This window comes from Quercus suber, unplaced genomic scaffold (assembly GCF_002906115.3).
Source record: "Quercus suber isolate HL8 unplaced genomic scaffold, Cork oak 2.0 scaffold_34, whole genome shotgun sequence".
In the NCBI taxonomy this organism is placed as follows: Eukaryota; Viridiplantae; Streptophyta; class Magnoliopsida; order Fagales; family Fagaceae; genus Quercus; species Quercus suber.
The window spans coordinates 627979-639544 of NW_027069499.1; the positions used below are offsets into that span (position 1 = coordinate 627979).

At 33.0% G+C, this 11566-nt stretch overlaps 1 long non-coding RNA gene across 1 annotated transcript; it reads left to right on the top strand.

Annotated features, from left to right (window-relative positions):
- Window positions 1-1459: 1459 nt before the first annotated feature.
- On the top strand, window positions 1460-3919 carry LOC136066392 (uncharacterized). The gene is made up of 3 exons (XR_010627897.1): window positions 1460-2029; window positions 2276-2432; window positions 2562-3919. It is a non-coding gene; the product is annotated as an uncharacterized LOC136066392 (long non-coding RNA).
- The last annotated feature ends 7647 nt before the right edge of the window (window positions 3920-11566 follow it).

Genomic DNA, 11566 nt, shown 5'->3' on the forward strand with positions numbered 1-11566 from the left:
AAAAAAAAAAAAAAAAGGAACCACCGAATGTGACAAAAGTACAATCACATGTGATGTTGGTAATACGCAATGTGAGGCTGGTACCATAAAATGTGAGGAAAAAAAATAAGGGAATCACCGATTGTGACAAAAGTATAGTCATATGTGATGTTAGTACTGCGCTTTGTGAGACTGGTACCATAAAATGTGAGGAAAAAAATAAGGGAACTACCAAATGTGACAAAAGTACAGTCACATGTGATGTTAGTACTGCGCAATGTGAGAATAGTACCATAAAATGTAAGAAAAAAAATAAGGGAACTATCGAATGTGACAAAAGTACAGTTACATATGATGTTGGTATTGCGCAATGTGAGAATGGTACCATCAAATGTAAGAAAAAATAAAGGAACCACCAAATGTGGCAAAATACGATCACATGTGATATTGGTGTTGCACAATGTGAGGATGATACCATCAAATGTGAGAAGAAAAAAAGAAAAAAAAAAGGAATCACTGAATGTGACAAAAGTATAGTCACATGTGATGTTAGTATTGTGCAATGTGAGGATAGTATCATCAAATGTGAGAAAAAATAAGGGAACCACCGAATGTGAGAAAAATACAATCATATGTGATATTAGTACTACACAATATGAGGATGGTACCATCAAATGTGAGAAAAAAAAATAAAGAAATCACCAAATGTGACAAAAGTACAGTCACATGTGATGTTGGTATTGCACAATGTGAGGATGGTACCATCAAATGTGAGAAAAAATAAGAGAACCACCGAATATAACAAAAGTACAATCACATGTGATATTAGTATATACAATATGAGGATGATACCATCAAATGTGAGAAAAAAAATAAGGGAACTATCTAATGTGACAAAAGTACAATCACATATGATGTTAGTACTATACAATGTGAAGATGGTACAATCAAATGTGATGTTTTGGTAACCTGATATAGCAGGTTGCCTATTAGTGGATATCGTACCCCTAAAAAAGATGAGGTACTGTAAAATTACCCTAAACGAGAACATATGTGAGTATATATTACCTTTTACAATAAGTTTAGTCTCAAGATTTTTCTTTTTATTTTAAATTTTTTTTACAAACAATTAGTGCCAAGTTATAAATAATAAATAACAAACAATAAAATGATGTCAATATTGAGTCCAAATAAGAGTTGATAATATCTTTTTTTAATTTTATTTTATAAGAATTTAGAAAGAATCAATAATAACTTTACAATTAGTCATGAGACACTATAAATTGAAACTATCTTTAAAATAAAAAAAAAAATTTAAAAAAAAAAAAACCTTAAATTTTTATTGTAATTTGCAATGCATTCTTTATCCTCAAAAAAAAAAAAAAAAAAAAAGTCGGTGAACAATACAACAAACCTTCCCGAATCAAACAACTGTACAACGGTAACAACCAAACTAACACCCAACAAATGGACCCCACCCCACCACCAAATCAAAATTCCTTTCTTTTCTCGCCTCTGAAGTCTGAACCGAAAGACAGCCCTAATCCCAAATTAGGAAAATTTCCCAATTTACTCAAAACCCTAAAAAGCTTCTGAGCTATCTCTCTCAATTCCCAAATCAAGAAGGCGAGCCCTCCAAAAGAGCTCGCCTTTTTTGACAAACATGCCTCAATTCTCTCCCCTCTTCTTCATCATCATCGTCGTCGCCGTAATCTCCATCCCCACCGTCCGATCCGACTTCGACTCTTCAACCATCCGATTACACTCCGAAGACGCCGCCGATCTCTGCGGCGGCGGAGGAGGAGAAGGACCCGTGACCGCGTCCTGCCCCGTCAACTGCTTCCGGACCGACCCCGTCTGCGGCGTCGACGGCGTCACCTATTGGTGCGGCTGCGCCGACGCCCTCTGCGCCGGCGTCAAGGTCGCCAAGTTGGGATTCTGCGAGGTCGGCAATGGTGGCCCCGGCCAGGCCCTCCTTCTGGTCCACATTGTCTGGCTCATTGTGCTTGCCTTCTCTGTACTTTTTGGCCTTTTCTGATTGATTGCTCAGGTTTTTTTTTTTTCTCGTTTTCTGATTGGAGGGGACAGAGGCATTTTGCTCTTTTGGGTTTCTTTGTTTTGTTCTGTATGTAATATGAGGCTCCTATTCTTTATCTTGAATATATATAAAGCTCCTATTATTTTTTTGTTAATTCTTTGATTCAGATTATTAGAATGTTTTTATTATGAGATGGGTTTAAAAAAATATCAATTAACTTGATTATTGGTAACCTTCTGTGTTGGTTTTTGGGTGTAGAAGTTAAGATAATAATGTGCATGAAGATTACAATCCTGTATTGTTTAAATCCCCTTGGGTGCAAACAATTTCTAGGGGCCACGTCCCATTGGCAAAGCCAACGATTTACCTGATCTGGGTGATGTGGGCGCGGTACATGGGTCCGGGGTTTAACCAGGTAATCATACAGGCTGTATTCTGTATAATTATAATTCAAAATTACAGTTCTGTATTCCTGTCACAATTATATTCAAGGTACTGTGACTTAGTTGTAATCATACAAGCTGTATTTTGTTCATGAGGTTAGGCAAACTCTACCTGGGGAAGGAAATACAATGATGAGGACAAAAGAAGAAGCCATCCTGTTTTAGCTTGTTGAAAATAGGTTGTCTCAATTAACTTTTATTGGAAAATTGATTTGTGGGGGGAAAGAAAACCCAAGCCAGAAAGCTCTTTCAGTTGACTTATGTGTTGGATCTTAGATGCTCGTTTTAAATTGGCTCCATCTTATAGCAAATGGCTGCTTTCTTTGCTCTCACTGAGCAACAGAAATGGCTCTCACTGGGCAACTGAAATGGCCCTGGTTTTGTATCTGAAGCGTGACTTGCACTTGACTGTCCATACATCTCAGTTATGTCATGATTGAAGTTGTGCTCATACGTCAGTACATTATATAGACTTTGATATGACTTTTGTACAAGGTGATACCATTGGCATTGAATGCAATGAGTGAAAATTTAGAATGTAGCTGAAAGATAGTTGGACTGAAGTAACATTATAGAGAGCTTATCGACAATACTTTAGCCTAACTGAATTGTATAGCTTTGTATAGCTGTGTTCTGTAGCATGGATAGGTTGATTGAAAATGAAAGTATGCATATCACTCATTAAAGAACATACTGCAACTTGAAATTCTTTGCATTATAAGCACAATATAAAGAAACTCTTCACAAATCTACTTGGAACTTGGAAGTGGTGTATATTTTGCTAAATTTTGTTTATCTGCCTAAGACTTGAAATGTCTTGAGATAGTTAAATTGGAATTTGATGATTTCAATTGTCCAAACATTTGTGCTAATGTATATATATATATATATATAAATTTGAAAATATTACTCTCAAACCAAATGGAGGGGATTGCTTAAAAATTTTGTATCGATGTCAAATTTTCAGCAGTGCAATTTCTGTTCTAGATGCTTCTGTTGTATTCTGTCTTAGAAGAATTTTAAGGTTTATTTATTTATCTGTGTGCTTGGTAAAGCCAATACCCTGTCCCCCAAAAGTACACAGCTAAAGCATGCTGTTAGTGGCTGGTAGCTTTCAGTAAAGAGGGCAGCATACTTTACAATCCGTGCAACTGTATCTGCAATTTACTCTCTTCCAGAGGATTTACTTTAATGCTGGAATGTTTCAAAGTACTGTTATACCTTGTGCCATTTTCAGATCTTCAAATGCCTGTCCATAAAAGTAAATGATCAAAACAAAGAGATGTCAGCATTGACTGATTGCTATAGTTCAGTTACTTAGACCATGTCTAAGAGTTCTAGTTTAAAGCTAATGCCAGGCTTTGCTTCAGCTACTTGAAAGAGTTGAACTTAAAAAAAAAAAAAAAAGATGAACCATTTTAATTCTGCTTAAATGTATGTAGAGAATTTATTTGTGGAATCAAGGCTATGTTTGTTCTTGTATGCCAAAAATTATGTTGCACTGCCATTATAAATTTTTGTTTATTTTGAACCTCTTGGGTATGTTGGCAGGTTAATTAATTGACAGTTGTGTACTCTTCCATAGATTATATATATTTTTTTTAATAAATACTCTTCGATAGATTATATTCGTTAGAGATGTTTCTTTTTAATAATTACAAAAATCACTTCTTAAAGTTGGAATCCCTTGTGTGCTTTGGTATATTCTCTAGTTGTTTTTTGTATTTGTGCTGTTTAGTCATAGAAGATGAAATATGTTCTGACTTCCACATGTGAGAGAACACAAGTGGTTATTACAAGTGATTTCAGCATCCCTACAACATTATTTGAAACCGTCATGTTCCTCCATTTTAGCCACTTTAGTGACTCTTCCGACAATATCACCATTTGCCTCCACCACCCTACTTTACTACTTGGCAATACTGTAAGTACAGGTTAAATACGAGGCTAAAACACCTCCACTCGGTATACACATGGAATTTAAAACACGGTGTCTGCTATAGCCTATAAATATATGAGCAAGTTTCCAACTTAGCTCCCTCGCTGTTTCACTTTCTCTGTTCTCTTATTAGAAAACCAATAGGCCAACATCAAAATCTCCGAATTGAATTTTAACGAGAATCCCTCTGATTCCCTAATCCCTCTTTTCTTTTCTTTATTTGTTTAGGGTTTTATCAAAAAGCGTCTCTCTCTCTCTCTCCCCCCGTTTGTGTGTGTGTCATGGCTGCACTGTTGTTGAATTCTCTGCCACTGGGGTTCAGATTCAGCCCAACGGATGAGGAGCTGATCAACTATTACTTATGGTTATGGTTGAAGATCAATAGGAATGAAAAGGAGGTTTTGGTTAATCATGAAATTGATGTGTAAATGCGAGCCCTGGCATTTGCCTGGCATTATTACTTATTCTTAATACTTTACTGTTATGATCCCAAGCCCAAGTTCAATTGATTTATTTATTTTTTAAATATTTTTCTTGCTAAGTTTTGTATATTTGAATTGGGTTGGTAGAACTGTGTCTTGTTTGGTTCAATTTTTTTAGATATTTGTTGTTGCAAATTATCTGTCTAGATTTTGGTTGGTGAAGCGTTTTGTCTTAATACGTTAGAATTTTCGTTTGAATTCCTCTTCTTCTTTTTTTTTTTTTTTGGGTAGTAATTTGGTATGTTAAATTCATGGTGGAAATCAAAATTAGTATATTATTGAGCAATTATTTTATCTGCCTATTTGAATTCTGTAAATTTGGTTTTTATTTATCTATTGTTGTTTAAACTTGGTTAATGTGTAAGTTGAATTTGGTATTAGTGTTTTTCCCCTTTCAATAACTTTGTTTATGAGATTTAATTTGTAATTTTTTTGGTATATTAAAGTGCTATGTAACATAAATGATGTTATTAATTAATCTTTTAGGAGGTATATATAATATTCACATTTGACTTTCTTGTTTTGAATTTGGTGATCAATTTCTTTGGCTGTAGATTTATTCGCGATAGAGACAAAGGATCCCAAGTGGTTCTTTTTATGTCTGCAGGATTGAAGTACCTGAATGGATATTGATTGAACTGGGCAATGATTGCTGGGCAGTGGAAGGCCACTGGGAAGGTTTGGAGAATCAAGTCCAGAGTGATCTTCTAACGTTTATTACCTTGAAGTCAGTTCTAGTATGGTTCTAAGGAACCAGATGAGATGTTTGAGCTCCTGAATTCAATTCTATGCAACCAGATGAGTGCTCATATGCAATCAAAAGAATCTGGCTTATGAAGTCTGTCAAACCTTGATGAAGGTGGTACCTTTTGAGGACAATGGATCGTGTAGTGGGTCAGACATTGAGGTGGTCTATACACTGGTAAGTAGAAGCTCTCAAGATACTGTTTATTAATTGGACTTGGAAGTTTTGCTACCATAATTTGAGCGGTGTCAAATTGTGGCTGGAATGCTGTGAGTTTCTACAGTCCTCCCTAGATATATTTGAATGACATGGTTTATTTTTGTCTTATCTTTATTTAACTGGTCTTTATATAGCTAATAATGCATTGTGTTGGTGTACTGCAGTTTTAAGGTTCTTTGCAGTCTGAAAAGATTATTGACAAAAAGGCTTCTTTGCAAAACCTTGTCTCATCTGATGGTGCTGCTGAAGAAATCTATTATTGTAGTCTCAAGGAATCAAGCAATCATTTGAGTGCAGTTGAAAGTGGTGAGGGTAGAATTGGAATTAGGATAAGGCATCGCCAACGACAAAACAAACCATGCATTGAGAACTCTATTACATAGATGGCATAAGGCACTGCTCCAAGAAGAATATGTTTGCTATGTAAACCTCAAGTGCAACCACTTACCGGCATCCTGATGTCAAAGCTACACAACAGGAGACCACGAATTAAAAGCAGTTGCTATAGAGGAAAGAAGTATGTTGTGTGTACCTAATGTGAAATTCAGACGACATATATGCATGAATGGTTAAAGTTTTCAAAATGTTGATATGCAGATGAAGATGCTTCAGAAAAGCATGCTGTTGCCAGTGGTCATGGTGCTGCTGATGCTACTAGGTGCTTTATGTAAACCCCGAAAGACCCTGATTTTCTTGAAATAAGTACTAGTATGATACCAAGCCTGAGGTTACAGGGCAACATTTTGACAGGCATCAATGTCGTTTCTTTATTTTTAAAGGCTCCTCCTGTTCATCACTCAAACTCGTCACTTGCTCTTCTGTTCAGGGTAATTAGCTAAATTTCCGCATGATATACGGTACAACTTATTATTAATTTTCTCCAATATTTCAATAATTTTTATAAAGAATATTGTAACTTAACTAGTTGGCACTCAGTTTCCAATAGAGACATTTATAATTCAGATCCCTCAACTATTGATGTGTAAAAAGAAATTCAATAAATTTTCTTGTAAAAATTATAATCTTTAGTTATTTTATAGACAAAATAGAAAGACACTAAGAGTAGTGTAGTGATTTGATCACACTTTATATATGTGTTCACTAATTGAAAATTACATGATATAATGGTTAATATAGATAAGCATGATTCATGCCTACTAAAAAAATGCATATATACTTTTTTTTTTTGTAACATTCTTGATTGTGTGTTACTAATTTTCCCCCTTTTTGTTGGGCATTGCATCAATTGTTGCATAATACAGTGTTTCAATTGTTTCTCACATATAAAAAAAAAAAAAAATTGTTTCTCATATGATTCTAAGAAAAAATGATACTCTCTTCATCCCAGTTTGTTTGTCTTCTATTCTATTTTGGGATGTCCCAAAATATTATTCAGTTTGTAAAAATAAAAGTCACTAATGTACTAAAGTTCCTATTATACTCCTACTTTATTTTCAAAATTATTTGAAAAGAAAACTAACAAATATTTAAAAAATCAATCTATGTAGAACACCTTTTTAGTTGCCTCTTTAAGAATAACTCTTTTAAAAAAAAAAATTGGAAATACAAGACAATAAATGATATTTCCTTAAAAAGTTTAACTTTTCAAATAAGACAAACAAATTGGGAAGGAGTGAGTATCAAAATTTCATTATGCTATAACAAAATAAATATATTTATTCAAATAAAAAAAATAAATATATTTATTCTATTACACACACACGCACACACACACACACACGCACACACACTTATATATATATATATATATATATATATATATGAAAGGAGTTAGAAAGTTTAAAGGATTAGCAACTAAACATGAGTAAGAATGTCATATTCTAAATTTATTATTATTATTCAAACTAAAAATTATCTCTTTTATAAAGTTTATAAAAAGTAATCATATAAATTCATTTAATATATATTGTAAGAATAAAAGCCCAAAATTGTATATTAGACCTTGGGCCTTATTCCTTATTCGAAGACGTAAGTATGTCCGAGGAGGGGAAAATAACCATGAGAAGTTCCAAGTTTAAAGTCTCGTAAGGAAGGAACGGATAGAGAGTGGTCCGAGGAGTAATTCCTCCTCGGACTGGATGAATACGTTTCAGATCTGTATTCCAACAACCTAGGTGACCCTCCAGAAGGCTCCCGCGATAAGGACGTGTATCATACACGTATAAGAGCGATAAGAACTCATAAATATCTAAGGAAAAATTGCTACCACCACATTAAATGTACCGCATCTACTTTTTTGACCGCATTTATGTAGAGAAGACCCCTAAATAGTGTATTCTTGACTGCCACAATTCATAGAGAGCCAAAACAGATGTTTGATAGGACAGGTACTTAAGTAAAAGTTCAGATGATTAACAAGTGTAAAATCAAAATGGTTTAAAAAGAACTATATAATATGAAAGATCCTCTATGAGAAGGGAATCAGAAAAACTAGAGAAAAGACACTGTAGTAATCAAAGTTGTACTTGTAATCAATTCTGGTGATTTATATCAAGACTTGCTTCCTCGGACAATAAATTCATTCAATCCTATGTGTTCTGATTTTGGCTTGATCAATTTTTAAATCCATACTAGTCGTTACTAAATTCATAAAAGACCTAGTTCTTTGACCTACTCTTTACAAATTTATTGTACTAAGCTCATTGGGCCAATATCCCATATCATTTGGGCTTGAGCTGCAAAATGAGACCCTACGTATATAATTAATACACAACTATAGATAATTAATATATGCATTTAGATATTTTATGGAAGATGGTTTTGGATAATGTTATACATATATTATAAAGAAAAAGTAAACTAAATTAGAGTAAATAAACATATATATTTTGAGATATTAAAAATTAATTTAGTAGTTTCACTCGATATTTGTAACATTCTCAAGGTAAGATTATTATTATTTAAAAAAAAAAAAAATCATGAAACCAAAGATAAATGCAAAAAAGTAACGGGACCATGAAATTCAACTGATTTGTGTTGTGTTCACATATTTTATATCATAAAATGAAAGTATGCCCAACTCTTTTACCGTCTTCTACTCATCGATAGTGTAACATTAAGATATGATATGAGCAAGTGTATATACATGTATCTTATAGATGATTTAAAATTAAATTATGGTAAAATATGGCTTTACATTGCTTACCAAATATTTTCTATCCTTATATACCCAAAGTAAAAACCATCCAACCAAATTACCCAAACCTAAATCATATTTAAGCCCCTAATTTTAAAAGGAAAAAGAAAAATAAAAATATAACCATAGGAGTTTCAGCGTCTTAATGGTAGTGGGCGGCCGGTATAACAGATGTAGTGACTTCTTAGATTCCTCTTTCTCTCCCTTTCAAAGATTTTGCTAGTCTCAGGTCTTTATTTTGGTAATATATAGTTAAACAATGCATTTTATTTAACAATTCATAACATTTTTGTGTCTTTCTATATCTTTTCAGGGCGTTATCTGGTTAGTTATTACTTTTAGTCCTTAATTATTATTATTATTATTTTAAAAAAAAAATACTAAAACAGTAGGTATGCTAAAAGACATGAAGAATAGAAAAAAGTGTGGTGCAAGTTTAATCAATTAATTGATTCTCAAAAAAAAGTTTAATCAATTAACGAGACATTAATGAGATAACAGTAAAATAAGTTGATGTGGACTTTTAGATAACAGTGAAAAAAACTTAATGAAAGAGGTAAAAAAAAAAGCTAGATGCAAAATTAGAGCTCCACTTGACAAGACTTCATGCACTCTTGTATGAGTCTCTGCTTTTATATATATATATATATATATATTGAATATTGATGGTAGTTGTATTCTTGTTTATGATTTTTGCTAGCATATGGAGATTTATTAATTTTTTATTTCACTTGGATCAACATATTCTATATTTCGCGGTGATGATTTAGCTCTTTTACAAATCTATAGGCATCTTAGTTATTTCCCTCTCCCTCATGCATCAATCAGAGCCTCTAACCCCAAATAAAACATTCTTAATACAGACACAGAAAAAATCACCAAAATTTTCACATCTCACTCACAAAATATTTGAGATAGTGCTCAACAAGGCTCATCATAACACAAAAACACAAGGGAGGGTGTGAAAAATAGATGCAACTTTTGGTGTCGACAGAATTTTCCCAAATAAAATAACATATATCCCTTTTTGTCTATTTGCTTTCATTCACTCTCCCACTCCCTGTTTGTCTGCCCCCTCCTACTGTCTCTTCTTCAAAATAGATTAACACCCCCCCCCCTCCCCCCCCCCCCCCCCCCCTCCAAAACAACCTAAACAGTAGTGATGGCTTTGGCTTCCAGTGATGACGATCAAGGTTGATTGTGTGACATTTTTTGGAGAAAATTTCTAGAGAAGAATTTGAGATCCAATATGAAAACATGTCTTTTGTTTGACCACAATTCAAGTGGTTCCCAACAAAAATTGAATTGTTCTAATTTTATTATTTTCCCAAATTAGACTAGTGGTTGTTTTTTATATTTACTTGGTTTGATCGGTCATTTTGATATGTTCTTAAAACCACGGTTACAACAATAGGAGAAGAAAGATTGGAACTTTGGTTCTCCCTACAAGAAAAAAGAAGAAGTAAGTAATACCACTGATTTATAAGACTTTTTACATGTCGAATTTAATAATTTTAGGGGGGAAAAAGAGAAAGGAAGTTATGTAATTATCTTGAATTATCATGGTAATTTCAAAGAAATCCTTATGAAACTTGAGTGTTGATTTTTAAATTTGTTCAACATCATACAAAACATTATGGTAGATTTTTAAATTTGTTCAATATTGTATTAGACATGATGGTAGTATCAAAACCTGACATTTACAAAACCTCTCCCAACATAAAAATATGTGTTTTTGCACAAGTGTACACACACTATACATAGAAGTAGGATCACTCTAAAGTTGTAATAATTTTGAATATCAAAAAAAAAAAAAAAAAACTACAAAGCTCTTGGTAGGTAATTAAGATTGTTTCTCTATGCCCTCTAGTTTCTCTTTTCTAAGACAAATTAAACCCCGAAAATTAAAAAGACAAGATCAACGATGGAGTTAGACCACGATAGCTAGGAATCAAAGTCTGAGAACAGTAGTGATGGCTTTGATTTTGACTTTCAACGATGATGATCAAGATTGGACTATGTTTTAACAAAATTTTCCAATGGAAGAATTCGAGATCTAATTGACAAAACCTATCTCCGGTTTGAACGTGATTCAAGCGGTTCCCAAAAAAAATTAAAATTTCCAATGGAAGAATTCGAGATCTAATTGACAAAACCTATCTCCGGTTTGAACGTGATTCAAGCGGTTCCCAAAAAAAAAAAAATTTGAATTTTCTAACCTTATTAGTTTTAATAAGAACATTGGCAATTAGTTTTAGGTTACTTCGATACAAACCAATGATTTGGTCAATTTTAAAACCATAATTACAATAATAACGGAAGAGGAATTAGAACAATTATAAAGGTTAGACCATTTTATAGTTGTACTCTAGTTATATAATATATTATAAATTCGATTTAAAATACTAATATTATATAATGTATTATAAACTCGGTTTAAAATGCTAATATTATTATTTTCGTATGTATTGTAATAAGTATTACTGTTTACTCAAAAAAGAACTTAAGTTCTCACTATAAGAAAACAAAATTTAATTATTTAAGGGGAAAGAGAGAAAGAAAGA